Source organism: Herpailurus yagouaroundi, unplaced genomic scaffold (assembly GCF_014898765.1).
Source record: "Herpailurus yagouaroundi ecotype Mexico unplaced genomic scaffold, PumYag 184, whole genome shotgun sequence".
NCBI lineage: Eukaryota > Metazoa > Chordata > Mammalia > Carnivora > Felidae > Herpailurus > Herpailurus yagouaroundi.
In genome coordinates, this window is record NW_024412415.1 from 40,011,279 (window position 1) to 40,029,263 (window position 17,985).

Sequence of the window (17,985 nt, forward strand, 5' to 3'; positions counted from 1 at the left end):
AATGGCTACCCAATTCAAATTTGACATATATCATGCTCTACAAGTCCAGTTTCCTAGGAACATTTTTCCCTTAAGTAACCTACCCAACATGATAAGGCCTGCCCTTCATAGGGCCTCTAGGCTCTCACTCTACCCAAGCAATTCAGACCAAGTGGATGGATGTTACCTTCCTGGTTATTATAAGCTTATGATTTTGTTTCCATTGTTTTCAGGTAACAGAAAAACAGGTTTAACACCACTTTAGTTGTAACTCTAACTGAAGAGTAACCAGACTAATTAAATCACCTCAAAGATTCTTGTGTTTAGTGTATTTACTAAAATATGACAAAATCTGTATTTCCAGAGTTGCCTACTGCTGTTGCGAGACTCACTTGTCCAGTAAGGCAGGACTAGGTCCCAGGGAGTAAGAATGTATACAACGATTTATTTTGCTCTTCCTTCTGCATTAAATACATCTACTTCCTTGTGTTAGTGCAAATTACTTCTGTCAAGAACAGAAATCCACTATGCAACCAAGTAGAGGCATTATATGATTATCTGCTTTCAATACTTTCATATGTAAAATGGGGCTGATACCTTCCCTACTTAACTCAAAAAGATGTTGTAAAGGACAAATAAATATTTCTTTACGTGCTCTGCAAACCATAAAAGAACGTGAAAGCTATTTTTGCTAATCACGTTACAAAGTTTTCAACGAAATATTTACGAGAAAGTATACTATACAGACTATAATTATATTAGGGGTGCCTGGGTGGCTCAGTATGTTAGCGCCCCACTTCAGCTCACATCATGGTCTCATGGTTCATGGGTTCGAGCTCTGCATTGGGCTCTCTGTGCTCTCTGCTGTTAATGCAGAACCTGCTTCTGATACCCTGTCTTCCTCTCTCTCTGACCCTGCCCTGCTCAAGCTCTGTCTCAAAGATAAATACACACTAAAAAAAAAAAAAAAAAAAGTTACTGTGGGGATCAATATTTCTTTATGTGCTCTGCAAACCAAAAAAGAATGTGAAAGCTATTTTGCTAATCATGTTACAAAGTTGTCAACGAAATATTTATGAGAAAGTATTATACAGCCTATAATTATATTAGAAGACCAGATACAAAAGAAATAGATTGTAAGGAAACCAAAATACTCAAAGTAATTACGTTAGGGTGGTAGAATTATGAATAATTACTTTCTACTTTGTTTTAACTTTCCAACATCCAGTAATATGGTCATGTTACTTTATTTTCTTTAATGATTAAATAAAATTTTTTTAATGTTTATTTTATTTTTGAGAGGAGGGAGGGGCAGAGAGAACGGGGGCAGAGGATGTGAGGCAGGCTCTGTGCTGACAGCAGAGAGCTTGATGCAGGGCTCGACTGTGAGATCATGACCTGAGCAGAAGCTGGCCACACAGGCGCCCTGATGGTTACGTTACTTTAAAAAGAGGAAATGCCATCAAGAATCCTAGACTTTTTTCTTTTTTTAAGAGACAGAGGGAGAGAGAGAAAGAATCTTAAGCAGGCTCCACGCTCAGTGTTGAGCCCAATGCAGGGCTCAATTCCACGACCCTGGGATCAGGACCCGAGCCAAAATGAAGTCGGTTGCTTGACCGACTGAGCCACCCAGGCACCCCCAAGAATCACAGGCTTTTTAAACTTAAATTTTAATCTGACACACAATATATGAATACACTTTCTTTTCTAACATTTGACTACACATAAAGCTAAAATTCTCTTTGACCAGATTCTCTCCACCCCCCTCTCCAGAAAAATACACCATTAGAGGAGTTGACAGCTTACTGCTGAAAGGAGTCTTAGAGAGAATTTCTAGTGATATATTCATTTTCTCTCTTTCTCAAATCAGAATTAGCCCTACAGGGCAGAGAAGAGTAAATATGTCTAGCAGGAAACGTATGAGGGTATAGTTTATGAACTTTGTGTTTTATATTAAAAAATTCATTTAAATTCTGCATTCAATTTTATGAAACTGTTTATCTTAACACATGAATGTTTGACACTACAGGAGACCAGGGGAAAGCATCTTGTACTCTTAAAATAGTAATATATTTCCTTATGAGTGCAATACCACATAGCACAGATTAGGTTTGCTTTCCTGAGAGATAACAGAGAGATTTTGATACTGAGAAAAAGAAGTGTTGTGACTTCCTCTTTCTTCTCTACCATACAGCAATATAATGACAAATCCTGCTATTGTCTAGAAGTGTATGGTTTACTCAATTTATACTCTGTTAATTTTCCAGATAAAATTACATGACAACACACTGCAATTATCATACAAAAATCTCATTTAATTATGGGAAAACAATCCATGACCATGAGTTTAATATGGCTTGGCATCTCCCTAAAAGGTTTAATTCTGAACATTACAATACATCTGAGGTTGATAAATGTATATTCTTATGTCACTGGTAGAAAAAGTAACAAGCTTTTTATAAATAAGTTATCATTTTACTTCTTGCTAATATATCTTCAGATATACTTCAAACAGAATATATTTACTCCGTCTCCAATTCCACTGTCATTTCTTTCCCTTCAGAAATTTGACTCCAAATCTGGTTAGATGAAAAAGCTCATCATTACACTGTTTTTCCACAGAAGCATCTTCTCTGGAGGCATTTATTCTTATTACAAAGTCTCTTGAAATATCTAATTTGGCTCTGGGTGTTTAGTAACATTAGCATATTTAAAAGAAAAAATTGGTAACTTAAAATCAAGATGTACCAATGTGAACTATGAGGAAATTCTACAACAAATTCACTCACAATTTTAGTGGCGGAACCGAAGGACTTCAAATTTTTGAGAAAGAATTATGTGCTGTATGAACTACTTAGCAGGGCAACCTGAGGCAACAGAAAGAGCTGCAGAGTCAGGGAGTCTGGTTCTGAGTTCAGGCCATGCCACCAACTAGCTGTGTCTTCTGGGACCATTAAACTGATCTGGCCCAAGTTTCTTCATCTGCTAATGAAGGACAAAATCAATTCTAAATTTGTTTAGGTGCCACACCATGACTGAACACCATGAAAGAATACATTAAACTAAGTGACAGAACTAAAAACAATTCTATAGGGATATATTAAAAATCCAATATTTATTTCTTTATATAATAAATTCATATAAATATATATTATAAATATAATTCTATAACTTATAATGTACATAAATTTATAATAATTTACATACATTACAAAATCAAACCATAACCATGGGGGCACCTGGGTGGCCCAGTCAGTTGGGCATCCAACTCTTGATTTCATTTTTTTTTTTTTTTTTTATTTTTTAACATTTATTCACTTTTGAGAGACAGGGCACAAGCAGGGGTAGGGCAGAGAGAGAGGGAGACACAGAATCTGAAGCAGGCTTCAGGCTCTGAAACGTCAGCACAGAGCCCGTTGCGGGGCTTGAACTCACGAGCTATGAGATCATGACCTGAGCCGAAGTTGGACACTCAACCAACTGCCACCCAGGCGCCCCCGACTCTTGATTTCAGCTCAGGTCATGATCCCAGGGTTGTGCAACCAAGTCTCGTGTTGGGTTCTGCACTGGGCATGGAGCCTGCTCAACATCCTCTCTCTCTCTCTCTCTCTCTCTCTCTCTCTCTCTCTCTCTCCCCCTCTCCCTCTACCCCTCTCCCCTGCTTTCATGCTCTTTCTCTAAAATAAAAAAAAAAAAGAAAAATCATAACCATGAACATACATGTACATAAACAAAGTTCTTTAAGCACAGTATGCATTTCTGAATTCTTCTGTTAGTATTTATTTGCTATCTGGAAGTGAGTCATGGTTAATACTGAAGGCTCTACTATCAGACTGTCTGGATTCAGATCCCATCTTTTATTTTTTAGCTATGGAAATTGGGCAAGTTAGTATCTCTGAACCTGTTCTTTCACCTATAAATGAGGATAATAATAGTGCCTACTACAGAAGTTATTTGAAGAATTAATCCATGTAAAGCAAGTAGTATGGTATCTATCACACGGTAAGAGCCTAATAATGATAGCAGTAATAGTGGCAAGCATTTGTATTATTTACTAAGTAACAGCACTATTCTAAGGGTTTTACATGTATTATCCCATTTAATCCTCACAACTACCATATGAGGCAGATACTACCATTAGCCTGTTTTATAGTGAACAAACTGATTCACACAGAGGATAAGTAATATAACCAAATTAACTGTGACAGTCATTATAGCTATTTACAAATATTTTTAGTTCTCCTTTCAGGAATAGAGTAAGATGACACCATGGAACTGAGAGAGTCAACTCATATATTTCAATGGAGTTTCTGTCATCATCCTTGCCTAACTGACCAACAATAGTGTAGCCCTGTTAACCCACTTTGGACAAGTAGCATGAGTGAGGAAAAAAGCCACTGAGATTCCATAGTGGTGTTGTTACCAAAGCAGTAACTAAGTCTATCCTGATAGTAAATTTCAGATTTGGTATCATAATTATCTACTTATTCACAGCTAATGCTGAAAGTTTAAGAATTAGGTTATGGGAGGGGCGCCTGGGTGGCTCAGTCAGCTGAGTCTGACTCTTAGTTTCAGCTCAGGTCATGATCTCACAGTGTGAGTTCGAGCCCCACATCGGGCTCCGTGCTGACAGCGTAGAGCCTGCTTGGGATTCTCTCTCTCCCCCCCCCACCCCTCCCCCACTCACTCTCTGTCTCTCTCTCACAAAAATAAATAAAGAAAACTTTTTTAAAAAAAGAATTAAATTATGGGAGAAAATAAAACAATTCTATGCATTTCTTTTTTTTTTGTTTGTTTTGATGTGTGAACCAATGAAAGTTTACCATTATCTACCTTAGTATCAGAATTTAAGAATTATTGGTCAAAATGTCTTCATAATCTTGGGCTAGGCAAAGACTTTATTTTTATTTATTTAAAATTTTTTTTTTGTTTAACGTTTATTTATTTTTGAGAGACAGAGAGAGACAGAACATGAGTGGGGGAGGGGCAGAGAGAGAGAGGGAGACACAGAATCTGAAGCAGGCTCCAGGCTCTGAGCTGTCAGCACACAGCCCGATGTGGGGGTTGAACCCATGAACCCATGACCTGAACCGAAGTCGGACATTTAACCACTTAATCAACTGAGCCACTCAGGCGCCCCTAGGCAAAAACTTTTTAAAGAGGAAGCAAAAGGCACTCACCAGAGAAGAGAAAAATGATAAACTGGAGTTCACCAAAATTAAGAACATCTGTTCAGCAAAGATCATATTAAAAGTAAAAAAGTAAGCCACAGACAGAAATAATATTTGTAACATGTACATCCCCTAAAGACTCATATTCAGAATGTATAAAGAACTCCTACAAATCAGTAAGGTGAAGAGAAATGATCCATTTTTTAAAAAAGGGGATACAAAATAAAGCAAGTACTTCATAAAAGAGCCCATCTAAATGATCAATAACCGTAGAAAAAGAAACACTACAGCTTATTCACCAAAATGGCTAAAATAAAAGACTGACAATACACAGTGTTGATAAGCATGAGGAGGAAATGAAATTCTCCTATGTTGCAGGTGGGAATTTAAATGTGCACAATCACTCTGGAAAACTGGCAGTAACTGCTAAAATTAACCTATCCTATGAACCAGCAATTTCATTCCTAGTAATATATTCTAGAGAAAGGAGTACTAATGTTCATCAAAAGACATGTATAAGAATGTGCATACATTTATGCACATACATTTAAGAATGTGCATATATTTAATAATAGCCCCATTATTAAAAACAGGCTCAAAATGGAACCAACCCATTTCCATCAACAGTGGCAAGGATACATTATGGTATATTTCCACAACGAGATCGGCACAACATCTGCACAGATTGAACTACTGCTACATGCAACATACATGAACCTCACAGACAAAAGGATGTCAAAAGAAACCGGACCCAGAGAGCAAATATTCTGTGAATCCATTTATGTGATGTTCAAGTACAGATAAAATTACTCTTTGGGGCACAAATCAGCATAGCGGTTATCTAGGGTAGAGGGAAAGAGGGTACGGACAGGAGAGCCTTCTGAAGTGCTGGAAATATTCACTGGTGCCTATATATGTACAGATTTGTTGACTTGTTCATTTAACATTTGTGCACTTTACTGTTTTAAAGTTAGAAGAAAAAAAGGAAGCATTCGTTTAGGTAAGAATTCCAGGACTGACAGTTCCCACAAAGATCATCAGGTCTAACTACACATCCAAGGTTCAGGTCCCAACCTGAATGCTTCTCTTGAGAATGTCTGAAAGGCTCTGACCATTAGGATTTTCTTCATGATGAACTCCAAATCTATTCCTAAGGAGCTCCTGCCCTTGGGTTCTCATTCTACTCCTTTGGGGAAAAATAGAACAAGTGTTCTTGCTCCCTCTTCTAAATCATATTCCTTCAGTTATCCCAATACTCTCTGATGCCTGCTGAGATTCCTTTCAGCTCTAAAAATTCTAGAATTCTGTATTTTTATTAGTCCATATTTCTTTCATTTGCTTTCTCAGCATCTCTGTTGAACTCTACTCTTTCAACCAAAGTATTCTAAAGTTAAGCTTCAACCTGAGTTGATTACTAGCTTGTAGATCTTTAATCAAAATATGAATTTTAAATGTAGGTCAAAATTTACAGTATATAGCTGGTCACATCTGTATGCTTATGAGAGCAGGAAGGAACATCTCTCAATGATTAACACATTAGAATACCACAGTTCCTTATGAAAGATACCTAACTCACTTGGATTTGGAGAATGTCTACCACCAAATGTTTAGGCAGGGACGATGAGAAGTGTATTTCTTAGATAAAAAATAGGTCAAGTCAGGGGTGATTATTTTGGCCAGTACATACCAAATAAGGACGAATATATAGAAAGCACTGGTTATGTCTAAAGCGATGAATCAGAGCAGACTTCATGAACAAACATAAAAGTGTTTCTCTAACCTCAAAGAGCCAATTGAAGCATTGTGTATTTTAATGTCTCTACATTAAAAGTCTATAAAGTTCAGGAGATAAATATAAAACAAGAATGAGATTTTTTCACACTCAAGATAACGTATGTTCTGGTAGTACTCAGGCATTCTGTTCAAAAAGCCAAACACAGGGCACCTGGGTAGCTCAGCCAGTTGAGCATGTGACCCTTGGTTTCGGCTCAGGTCATGGTCTCACAGTTTGTGGGTTCGAGCCCTGTGTTGGGTTCTGCGCTGACTGTGCAGAGTCTGCTTGGGATTCTCTCTCTCCCCCTGTCTCTCTGCCTTTACCCAGCTTGTGTGTGCACTCTCTCTCTCAAAATATATAAACATTAAAAACCAAAAAAAGGAACTGCATTAAAAAAATTAAAAAGTCAACACTAAAAGTTTGCTTGTATTATCATTTCATATCTGTGATTGCCCTTTTATACAGCTACAATCTCATAGTCTTACCATTTTGTCCTTTATTTCACAGACTAATCAAGACAGATTTAAGATTATCTACAGATCATCTGCAACATGAATTATGCAAAATAAAATATATTCATTTCATGACTCTGGGGAAGTTTTGAGGCAGAATATAAAGTAAGAACAAGAAGGAAAATCTACCAACAGTAATGCTTTATTATTTGTTTTTTAAATGTTTTAATGTTTATTTATTTTTGAGAGAGAGAGAGAGAGAGAGAGAGAGAGAGAGAATGAGAGAGAGAGACAGAGCATGAGTGGAGGAGGGGCAGAGAAAGAGGGAGACACAGAATCCGAAGCAGGCTCCAGGCACCAAGCTGTCAGCACAGAGCCCGACGCAGGGCTTGAATCCACAAACTCCGAGATCATGACTTGAGCCAAAGTTGGGACGCCCAACCGACTGAGCCACCCAGGTGCGCCAATAATGCTTTACTGGAATCTGAGAGAAAAAATCTTGCATGGCTGTGCTCTCCAAGACCAAAGGTGCCATGAAACTGATGTTTTTATGGATCTGGCACAGAAATATGGATGGATTAAATGCCTGAAGACAGTGAAGGTCGTCTATCAGACTGAACCAAGGAAATCCTACACACAAGTAAAGATTCTCATCAGCAACAATGAACTGAACGCTTAAACTGCACACTGCTCAATGATGCACTGATTTACAAAGGAGAAAACTAAATGTGCTAGGATAGCCAAGTGAGTTTAGCATTTGACATCCAACTCTCAGACTTTTCTGAACTCCTCTGGAGGTATTGACTTTTTATTCATCTAACGCTTGGCACTTAAACTCTGTTATCAGGGATCTTCCTTTCATGTGCTATAGGCAATTTACACTTAACAGCTATAAAACTGAATCCATCATCTTTTCCCCCAAATCTATTCCAGCCCCCATGTTCTCCATGTCAGTTGAGAGTACTCCACTCTGTCACTAAAGCAAAAAACCCGGAGTCCTTTTCAGCCATTTCCCCTGCTCTTCCCACCACACTGAATCTCTTACCAAGCCCAGCTGATTCTGTCCTCTCTTCTGTGTTCCTGTTATTATGCCCCAGTTAAAGCCTTTAGTTTTCTTGGCCTGAGTACACCAACAGCCTCCTACCTGTCCTTCCTGCCACCAATCTGTTTCCATACAGCTGCCAGTGATCATTCTAGAATACAAGTCTAATCATGCATATCATGCCTTGTTTAAAATTATTCAAGAGGCTACCCACGGTCTTCAAGTGTTTTTTTTTTTTACTATTTTCTTTTTAAATTTCTCTGTAAGTGTAAAAGTTATGTTTGTTTTGAGTGTTTAAATTTCAAATTTTTTACAATACGAATACATTATTTTATCATTAGAATAAGCAATAACATTTGGCTCCGTAATAGCGAATGATCACCTTAAGCCAGTTTTGAGATCAGGAGAAGGAACCTTGAAGTGTTTATATGAAATAGAACACAAAAAGTTTAAATTAAAACAACATTAAAAACAACTATATCTTCCCTACACTGAAATCACATCTTTAGTACCCTCTATTTGTACTCACAGGTAATATCTCACAAATTTACCCTCTAGGGTGTAAGATGCATCTGGTTTGCCAATAAGACTGTTACATGGAGCTGGTAAATACTCAGTAAAAAGTTCAGCCTTGACCTTCTTAGTAAATAAAAGAACAATAAACTATATCAAATAGCTTATGTCCATGAAAGAAACACAATTATGAAAAGATAAAATAAATGAGTATCATAAGATTTAATGCTTCATATATACCTTTAGTTCTATTTATGATGGAGTTTACTCTTAATTTTTGAACTGGGAGATTATTTTCCACAGTATCATACATATTTAAACACATGTTTAAATTAGCTCTTCAAATTAACAATTTACCAGACTAATTTCTAGTCTCTCCCATAACTGTTTATTTAAGTTTATTTATTTTTGAGGGAGAGGGAGAGACTGTGTGTAAGCAGGGGAGAGGCAGAGAGAGAATCCCAAGCAGGCTCTGTGCTGTCAGCGCACAGCCCAACACAGGGCTTGAACCCATGAACTGTGAGATCATGACCTGACCTGAAATCAAGAGTCGGATGCTTAACCAACTGAGTCACCTAGGTGCCTCTCTCCCATAACCTTTTAACCACAGTATCTATGTTCTTTCCTGCAATACATTTCTATTACTATCAACTCCAAAATCTCTTGACAGTGAATGCCATTCAATATTATTATACATGCACTGCCAAGTAAGGTAGGAGAAGCTGTTAAACCAACTGAGATCCCATGATGCCAGTTAAATTTCAATCTGCCTTCTAGGCTCCCAAAACATGGCAGCACTATTGTAGTAAAGTAGGTTATAAGTTTTGGGTGATGTGATTTCCTTGAAAGACAAAGAGCAGAATGTAGAGCAGACTATTACAGGTCATAGTAAAGTAAGTTCAGATCTGTAGCTACAATTTATTTTTTATTTAAAAAAAAATTTTTTTTTTCAACGTTTATTTTTATTTTTGGGACAGAGAGAGACAGAGCATGAACGGGGGAGGGTCAGAGAGAGAGGGAGACACAGAATCGGAAACAGGCTCCAGGCTCTGAGCCATCAGCCCAGAGCCCGACGCGGGGCTCGAACTCACGGACCGCGAGATCGTGACCTGGCTGAAGTCGGACGCTTAACCGACTGCGCCACCCAGGCGTCCCTACAATTTATTTTTTATCATGCATACTTACTAAGTACTGAAACAATTAAACAAGAAGCTCAGCTAAGAGTTGAACACACCAGGTTAAACACATGCTTAAGGAACAGTTTGGAAGAAAAAAAAAAAAACAGGAAATGATTTAATTAACAATGTAAGTGCTTATGAGAAAAAAGCTCTCACAATCATTATACTATACTCAAAAAATGATAAACCACTGGATTTAAATCCACTTAATCTATTTGAAAAACAGCATTTTGAATTTCAAATCTTTGAACTCAAGCCTCCTATCAGATGATATCAACTGTTGACTAACAAGATGGTGTCCTTGATATATAAAAATGGTTGCTTTACTATTGGCTAAGCATTTTCTATTTTTTAATAATAAAGATGCAATTACATCAATTCATCCTTAGTCTTCCACTCCCTTGGAGCAGCAATATTCATCTATAGGCTAGCACTCTAAGGTAGGATGCAAATAGAGATCAATTCCAATCCTATGCACCAGGATTATTTTATTACATCACAGACATTAAGCTGCACACAAAAATTGAGTTGTAATTTCTAGTGTGATAAAGTTTTACTTATCTAAAAAAAACATTAAACTCTTTGCAGAAATGACTACAACTCTAGAAATGGTGACATAGGCATAATAGGGAAGATTGTAAACAATGTATTTACGCTACTCCTTACCAATGATAGTGTTAAACAAATCAGAGAAGACACATAATTAGTGATGCCTGAAAGCTATGAAGATATGGTTGGCCCAAGTCTTTCTTGGTACAATAAATGAATCTGTACACTATCCTCAGTATCATGTACTGCTAGAGAAAGATTTTAATTAAACGCCAGGGAGAAGAAACCTGCCAATTAGAATTTTCCAAGTAGTTTGTTTTGCTAGGAAATAAACGGGTAGCAGCTGACATTGTCTTTCTGGCAAAACAAAGCTGCTCTTTCCCCTTTTTTGAAATAAACATAAAAACCATTATGTTTATTAATACACTCCCTAAATTGGCAATTAGCTTGAGAAGACTGTTCTTACATATGGCAGAGTTCCCTGTACTTGAAACTCCCCACCCCCTCTATAACCATAATGTACCACATTTATATATTGCTGTAATACTATAGAAAGAAATTCAAATATTCCTCTAATATATTATTTCACTAGCTCTAGAGTCACTAATCTACATTTTAAAAACCTGAAGAAAAAGCTGGCAGTAGCAACCAGAGGATTGTGAAATTCAGAAAGTTAATTAGTCATACCTGAGAGCAGACATTTTAAAACTCCTATGAGTCCTAATTTCATTGATATGAAAATAGCTATGAATGTCTGGTAAATGTGCAAATATCAATAAATAGATAAGGTTTAAAAATTATTTCATTAACAGAAAATTAACAATTAACTCTCTAAAGGGAGAGTAATGATGATGACGATGATGTCAGAAACTTTTCTAAGCACTCAAAATCCTCATTCCTGTTCTATTCCCCTTTCTCCACCACAGCCCTGAAACTACATAATTAGATGCACAATAAACATTTGGCATTTTTTTTTCAACTTACGGGAGAATTCTAAGTACAATATTTAGATTTTAGACATAAAGAATGCCTCATTTACAGTACATTAAGAAATATGATAAATCCTTAAAACTGTTCCTCTTGAAATGAAATTTATCTGGCCTAAAATTGGTAGTAAACAGGAATTTTTTTTTCATGTTAGTGGCCTGAACACTGCTTCAAATTGTTGGACTTACCATTTTCTACCAAATATACAATTTGGCATCTCATTTTATTGAAATTAGCTTAGAAACCATAAAAATTTTAATTAAAAAGTAAGTCTAAGATGAAGAAAACAAACACAAGCTCTTAAGAAAATAAAGAATATTCTGTAATACCAAATCATGATAGGTCTGTATAGCTTATAAAACATACATGAAGACATAAGTATTATGAAATGTAGTTGTTTTTGCCTTGTGATTAAAAGGCGTGTCATATACTTATTGTGGTGGCATTTTGACATATTTATACGACCAAAGCAGCTAATAATCTTTACACAAACAATATTGTCAATCTCAGCAGTAAGCAAATGCAGTTAGATCACCTTTCCTTTTTAGTGCCCTAAGAATTACAAGAAAAAAAAAAAAAAAGGAATTACAAGAAAAAAAATTACTTAGTCAAGATTGCCACTGAGAACACTTTACCTCTAGTTTTTAAGAGCTTTAACCTAAGAAATGTGGGCAGGCATAGTCCTCTTTGGGGGCTTAAATAAAATCTGCCCACAACTGACAGTTCAGCTTACCACATAAAATATACATCACCGAGAAGACTGACTTACCATCAAAAATGGTCTCCAGGCAATACAATGATTACGCGGTGCCTTTCTCAGAGAGCAATTCTGAAGAAATAAAGGACTAAACCAAAGGGAACAAGTAACCCCTTCATGCTCCCAGGGTATAGGCACACATATGAAATGGTTCCTGACCTATACTTTACCTAAGGGGGCGTGCTATCTTTTCTCATTTACCATATTTACTAAACACATAACATGGGCATCTATTTAAGATACCAGACTACACCAGGGAACAAAACAATCTCTGTTGCCACAAACGTGATGGTTTGAGGTGAAAGACATCAAACAAATAGACCAATAAATAAAAATTAAAATAAAAAAATTCTATGAAGGAAAACAGCACACTATAAAATAATAGGAGTTGTCATTTAGACAGGGCACTTCTCCAAGGAGGGGGAGTGGAATGTTAAATAGGTACATTCCATGCTGAATAACTAGCTTTATCAGGCCTTGAGGTGAGAAAGAACTTGGTGCTTTGGAGGAAGTGAGAGAAGGCTGCAGAAAATTATAGGAAAGGAGAGCAGTAAAGAGAGAGGCAAAAACTAAATTCTGCAGAGATGTGGGGTTATGTTAAAGATTTGGGTTTTCTCCAAAGCATAAGAGCAAACCTAGAAAGAATTTTAAGGAAAGACATGATATATTTATACTTTTGAAAGGATCATTCTAAGTTCTGTGTGAAGAATGGACTAAGGGGTAGTAAGAATGGATCTAGAAGGATCCATTGGTGGTGCGCGTGGGTGGCTCAGCTGGTTGAGTGTCCGACTCTTGATTTTGGCTCAAGTCATGATCTCATGGTCGTGGGATCAAGCCCTGCATTGAGCTCTGTGCTGAATGTGGAGCCTGCTTGGGATTCCCTGTCTGCTACCCTCCTCCCCAAATAAATAAATAAACAAATATTAAAAAAAAAAAAAAAAAGACTAGTTGTAAGCTATTGCAATAGTCTACCACAAAACGATGGTGGCTTGAAATAGGGTGCTGGGAGTGGAGATGTAGCATAGAGGGTGAATTCAAGATCTATTTAAGAAGCAAAATCAATATAATATAGTAGTGGTCTGGATGGGCGTGTGTTTGTGTATGTTCATGCATGCGCATGTGCATGGTAATGAAAGGTCTTAAGAATGATACAAGATGTTTAATTAGGAAGTTAGTAAATATTTTTGGAGTTCAGATTTCTAGACATCAGGAAGACCAAAGATGTAGAAATACAGAAGGAACAAGAGCTTAACACTGAATATGTTCACTGTAAGATGCTGTTGAGATAAATATCAAGTTGGAAGCTGGCTACGAGACCCTAGAGCTCAGAAGTCTGGACTGGAGATAGGAATTTAGGAATTTTCAGCACATATGGTAGCTGGTATTTTAAGTCAAGAATGTAAGAGATATCCTGGGGAGAGATGGTAGAATAAGAGTACTGAGTCCCGAGGAACTCCTTAATTAGAAGATGAACAGAGGAGTTCGCTAAGGTGTCCCAAAAGACATGAACAGAGGCAGTCAGAAAACCAGGAGTGAATGGGTCAGAGTACTTGAAGAAAAAAAGATAAACCCAAATGTTCTGAGGTAACATGAGAATGTGAAAAATGTCTGTTTTTTGGCAACATGGAAGTTACTAGTGATCTGGCAAGAACCCTTTTGATGGAGTGGTAGGTGTAAATAGTGCGTGGGGTGTCTAGAAAAATAACATAACCTTTAAAATCATTTGGAAGAGGTTAAGTAAACTAAATGATACAAATTGTAAGTGCATACCTTGTGAAAAGTATGACTTTCACTTGCCTTGTAACCCCTCCCATTCTCTATCCCCATAAAAGTAACTAGTGTGAGTTCTAACACCATAAATTTGTTTTGTTCATTTTTGAACTTAATCCATACACTATATATTAATCTTTGTCTGGCTTCTTTTGTTCAGCAATATGCTTGATAATCATCCATGTTGTTACAAGAATAATTTATTCACTCTTTCTGCTATTAAGGCTATTAATAATGCTACTATGAATACCCTTGTCCATTCTTGCCTTTGGTGAATGTATGTATAGATTTTTGTTGGGTATGCACCAGGCATAGCTAGATTAGAGGATACATGTATGTTTACTTTTAGAATATACAGCCAAAGTGACTTCCAAAATAGTTATAATGATTTACATACACATCTACCAGTAGCATGAGTTTCAGTTGTTCCACAGCAACAGTACTTGACATTGTCAGTCTTTTAAAATTTTAGCCATTTCATAGGTATGCAGTGGTATCTCACTATGGTTTTGATTTGAATTTATTCAATGATTAACAATTAATGGATGCATATTGGTCTTTGGATAATTTCTTTTGTGGAGCACCTTTCAAGTATTTTGTCCTTTTTGAAATTTGATGGTCTTTTTTTCTCTTACTGATTTTAAAGAGTGCCACAAGTCCTTTACTGGATACATGGATTACAAGTCTGTCTTCTCACTCTGTGACTTGTTTGTTCACTCTTATAATAGTGTCATTTGATGAACAGAATTTCTTAATTTTAATAAAGTCCCATTAATCAATCTTCTCCTTCCTTTTTGGATCTTTACCTATTCCAAGATTGTTAGGATGTTTTCAGTTTTTTCTCTAAAATTTTATCTTTAACATTTAGATTTATGATCCAACTGGAATTGATTCTTGTTGTGAGGCAGGAATCAAGATTCATTTTTTTTCTCCCCACATGACCCAGCACGATTGATTGAAAAATCCATTCTTTCCCTACTGTACTGCAGTGCCTTTGCTGTCATAAGTAATCACATATATGGTACAATGTTTCTGGACTCTTTATTTTGTTCCATAGATCCATTTGTCTATCTCTGTGCAAATATGATGCTAATAACTGTAGCTTTATAGTAAACCCTGTCACTTGGTAATGAAAGTCATCCAGCTTTGTTAAGATTTCTTAACTACTCTTAGTCCTTTTCATGTCCATATGGATTTTAAAATCAATTTGTGGGGTGCCTGGGTGGCTCAGTCAGTTGAGATCTGACTCTTGATATCGGCTCAGGTCATGATCTTGTGGTTCCTGAGTTTGAGACACGTGTCAGGCTCCGTGCTGGCATTGTACAGCCTGCTTGGGATTATCTCTTTCTCCTTCTTTCTGTGCCCCTCCCCCGCTCATGCACGTGCATTCTCTCTCAAAATAAACTTAAAAAATGAAATCAATTTATCACTTCCTCTTTCTACCCTATACCTGGCATTTTTTTAGGATTCTACTTAAGCTATAAAACAATTTGGGAAGGAGTTAATCTTCACAGTACTGAGTTTCCCAATATGACTACAGATTATTAGCTCTTAATTTCTGTCAAAGTCTCTGTCAAAAGGTCTTGCAAGACTTAAGTTCGATTTTTTTTATTCAACTGTAAATGGTACTGTTTTTATAAATTTCATTTTCTAAATTTTTGTTGCTTGTATATAAATTTTGTATTTTGACCTTACCTCAAGTAGCCTTGCTAAATTCATTTATTAATTCTAATAATTTGTAGATTCTTTTGGACTTTCTACATTCCCAAGTATACAAATGTATTACTTGGTTCATGAAAGACTGGCGTGTAAATATCTTCTCTCCAAATGTCATGGTTGGGTTTTGGCATCATGGCTTTGCTGATTTCAGAAAACAAGTTGGATTCTATTTTGAGTAGGACTGGAGTTATTTGTTCTTTAAACATTTATCAGATTTCACCAGTAAAGTCACCTAGGTATGGTTTTCTTTGCAAACAAAATTTAAAGAATGGATTCAACATTTTTAACAGACAGTATTCATATATTCCATTTCTTCAATGTGCCAATTTTGGTAAAGTATGTTTACCATTTCACCTAAAATTTAACTCTGCTTGCATAAAGTTGTTTATAATATCTCTTACCATTTTAACATCTGTAAAATTTGTAGAGAAATGTCTTCTTTTTCGTTCCTAACACTGTGTTCTCTTTTTTTCTTGATCAGTATTGATAAAAGTCTGTGCATCTTACTGATTTTTTAAAGAACAAACTTGGCTTTGTTGATATTTCCTATTGTGCATTTGCTTTCTATTTCATTAATTTCTACATTTCATAATTTTTTTTCTATTTACTTTGGGTTTAATTTGCTGTTCTTTTCCCATTTTCTTGAGATGGATATTTAAATCACTGATTTTTGACTTTTTCTTTTCTAATACATGCATTTATACCTACAAATTTCCTATCAAATATAGCTTTAGAAGATTCAAATATATTTAGATATACTATATTTTCATTATCATTCTGTTGCAAATATGTTCTAATTCCATAGTGCTCTTTTTGATTCAAAGGGTTATTTGGAAATGTATTTTGTGGGGAGTTTACTAGCTACTTTTCTGTAATCTATTTCTTACTTAATTCTACTGTGGTTAGATAACATATTCTGGATTGAACTGGTTGAGGCTTTCTCTATGGCCCATCATATGATCTATTTTGGCAAAAGATGTGCATGAACTTGAAAAAAAAATTTTGAAGCTGTATTACTAGACACGTACAAACTTACAGCCCTTACATTGCTGACAGAATGACCCTTTTAGGGTGTGTGGCTGGCTATCGGTGAAGTGTGAGACTCTTGATCTTGGGGTTATGGGTTTGAGCCCCGTGTCGAGGTTAGATTACTTAAAAAAATCTTAAAAAAATGACCCCTTTATAATTATGAAATATTCTTATTTCTAGTCATTCTTGTATTCAGGTCTACTGTATATTGCTATTAATATATATTATATATTATACCATGTATATTTTGTTTGGTGTTTATATGACATATGTTCTCCATTCTTTTACTTCCAGTCATTCTGGGTCTTTACATTTATAGTGTGTCTTTCATAAGCAGTACATGGTTGGATTAAAAACAAATCAATCTGACAATGATTATGTTTTAATTATTTTTTAAATAAAATTTGGTTTCTACCTATTATGTTGTTATTGTTTCTGTCTCATCTGTTATATGTTCTTTTTCTCTTCTTTCCTTCTTTTGGATTAATCTAGTAACTTTTTATTCTGTTTTTCTCTTAGGTATACATTCATTTAGTGTTCTTTTATTGGTTATACAAGAGAAACATCATTGACTTATTTTAGTCTAATAAAACATTAGTAACTGTATTTCCCAGACAATGCTGGGACCTTAGTATATTTCATTTCCATTTACACTGATCCCACCTTTTGTGTTACAATTATCATACATTTTAAATTTATATATAGTTAAAACCCCAAAAGACATTATTGTTTTATATAGTCAATATTAATGTGGCTGTATCCATCAGTGACAGTCTACATGTAATAAGTTGTTTCAGTTATTTTTCTGGAAATCTCTTTATGTCTCATTTACTTTGGAACAACATTTTCATTGGGAATAGAATTTTAGACTGATAAACAATTATTTTTTTAAGCACTTTAAAGATTTCATTCCTCTGTTTTTTTGACCTCCATTATTTCTGTTAAGAAGTCAGATGACAGTTTTATCATTGTTCTTTTGAATATGAAGGGTCGTTAATTCTCTGGATACTTTCAGCAGTTTTACTACAAAGTGCCCAAGTTTGGTTCTCCTTGCATGTATTCTGC

The 17,985-nt window shown here is 35.9% G+C and overlaps 1 protein-coding gene across 1 annotated transcript in view; it reads right to left on the reverse strand.

Annotated features, from left to right (window-relative positions):
• Nucleotides 1-17,985, reverse strand: part of HMG20A (high mobility group 20A) — a 68,731-nt gene that overhangs the window by 40,887 nt on the left and 9,859 nt on the right. The window lies entirely within an intron of this gene.